Here is a 2,770-nt window from a genome sequence, read left to right as displayed (position 1 = left end):
TATAATTACCAATTGAATTAAAAAATAACTGTTAAATACAATTAATATTATATTAAAATTATAATAATAACCATTTTTTGTTACAAATATTTAAAGTGTGTAATGACACAACATTTGTTTACTATGTATATATCATGATTAGTAAAATATATTTATAATATTATCTTACATATTTTTTATTCTCATTCACAATTATTTTTTTCTAACTCTTTTTTTTTTAATTATTTCTAAATACACTAAAGAAAAACTTTAAAATTACACTATAAAATACAATCTACTAAAAATTATTAACAAACAAATATACTCCTGTGTTTACTCCGGTGACGGTAGAGAGATTCGGTACTGGCAGGCGGGGAGACAGATGGGGAGAGATGAGAGATCTGATGATGGAGGAGAATAGGTTTTCGAATTTTGAAATAGAGTGGCGGCTAACAAATGTTCAGTTTAGGGTTTGTCATTCTATTTATATGTATATAACAAAGGTTTAAATTTGACCTCTAAACAACTTCTATTTACTTTGATGCGCTTATCCTTTGACAACTTCTATTTACTTTGATGCCTTTCTGCTTTGACCGCTCCACACTTGTGTAATATAATGAGGCTCATTTTTTTGGATATGAGAAGTATGTGTGTGTTGTGCATTATTGTAAAAAATGTGGGTATTAGACATAAATGTGGAAACAATTTTTTCTAAAATAGGGGTGAAGAAATTGGACCATACGATTTTTTTGTAAAAAAAATTAAATTTACTAATCGAACAGTCTAATTAATGTGGAAGAGAAAATTTAAATTTTGTTGAAGGTAATCGGATCCTCCGATTTATATTTAAAAAATAAAAAAAAATAGAATACACAAATTGGAGTACTCCAAATTTTTTTAATTTTTTAAATACAAATCGGACCCTCCGATTTGTGTACTCAAAAATCGGACGGTCCGATTTTTGCTCCTGACACCACACTTGTGTAAAGCACCTATACACTTCATATCTACGTTCTACACCTTTTTTTTCCCACATCTAAATTAAAAAAAGTGTAATAATGAACTATCCACTGCTCTCCTATTATATGAACCACCATGTGCTGTTCTCCTATTAGTCTATTATTATTATGAGTAAACTACCATTTGTACCCACGAAAGTTAAAAATGCTAACATATTTACCCATAAAAAAAAGAAATTATCATTTGCACCCATGAAATATAAACTTTTGCTAACAATATCCAAATCCAAAAAAAATTATTTGAAATTCCCAAATTATCCCACCACCACCACTTTTCCAATTCCAAACCCACCATCGAAATTCTTCCTCACCACCATCCTAAACCCTAATTACCATCATCACTCAATTTAAAGGCACCACCACCTCATTTCCTTCACCACTACCATCACCACCACCACTATTATACCTCCATTATCATCTTCTTCACATAAAGCAACAACAACAACAATAGAAAAAGCAAATTGTCTGAGACCACCGCACCACCACCGGCGAACACCAGAAGGAAAGAGAGAGAAAGAGAGAGAGAGAGAGAGGAAGGAATTCGCAGAGTTGACGGACTCTGGCAGCGACGACGAGCTCAGAAAATGGAAGGAGAGAGAGAGAGGATGGGGTTAGTGGTGGTGGTGGTGGAAGGGAAAAGATGATGCAGATGATGATAAGGGTAATTTGGGGTTTTATGTGATTTTTTAGTATTTGGATAATTTTGTTATATAGAATTCATGTTTTATGGGTACAAATGGTAATTTCCTTTTTTTATGGGTAGATGTGTCACTGTTTTCAACTTTCGTGAGTAGAAATGATATGTTACTCTATTATTATTACATATAGAGAGAAGAGAGATAAATAGAATAGATGTTTTGAATTTTTCTTTTTGGTCTGGAATAGATGTTTTGAAATTGACACTGCATAATTAGGAACTCTCACCAGGCCGGGCCGTGCAACTCGAACTCTGACCAGACTCAATTGAGTTGTTTTTTGGGTTTTTCTCGGGTCAGCTTTGTGCCATTTCATGGGCCGGGTCTAAATGCTTCAGGCTCGGACCATATATCCTTCTAATTAAGTATAACAATAAATAGAGTAGAATTTGGATTTAATCTTAATTTTACTCGAAAGCTGAGATTTTTTATTTGATTATAATTTAAAATAGAATTAATTTTTATGTAAAAAAATATTAAATTATTAATTAATAATATTTTTTTAGCAGCTAAAGATCTTTTGTATTTAACGAGAAGTCTTTAAGTCAGCATTTACTTAAAACATATTTTTATATAAATATATAACATATAAAAGGTGGGAGTGCGAGTTGATCGAGTAGAATTAAGACTCAACTTGTACCCGACCGATAGAATGCATGTTGCCAACTACAATAAGTTATTCTTTAGATGTTTAGAGGTCCAGCTACAATGTGAGTGTTGAGAAAAAATTGTGGTTAATTTTTTTCTTTTTGGCTAATGTCTTAAACAAATCATTCGCACAAACTATATTTGTTTGTTAATAATTTTTAGTAGATTGTATTTTATAGTGTAATTTTAAAGTTTTTCTTTAGTGTATTTAGAAATAATTAAAAAAAAAAGAGTTAGAAAAAAATAATTGTGAATGAGAATAAAAAATATGTAAGNTGCATGTTGCTAAGTTATTCTTTAGATGTTTAGAGGTCCAGCTACAATGTGAGTGTTGAGAAAAAATTGTGGTTAATTTTTTTCTTTTTGGCTAATGTCTTAAACAAATCATTCGCACAAACTATATTTGTTTGTTAATATTGTTAATAATTT

Source organism: Arachis ipaensis, chromosome B07 (genome assembly GCF_000816755.2).
Source record: "Arachis ipaensis cultivar K30076 chromosome B07, Araip1.1, whole genome shotgun sequence".
Classification (NCBI taxonomy): Eukaryota; Viridiplantae; Streptophyta; class Magnoliopsida; order Fabales; family Fabaceae; genus Arachis; species Arachis ipaensis.
This window is presented reverse-complemented; position numbering follows the sequence as displayed.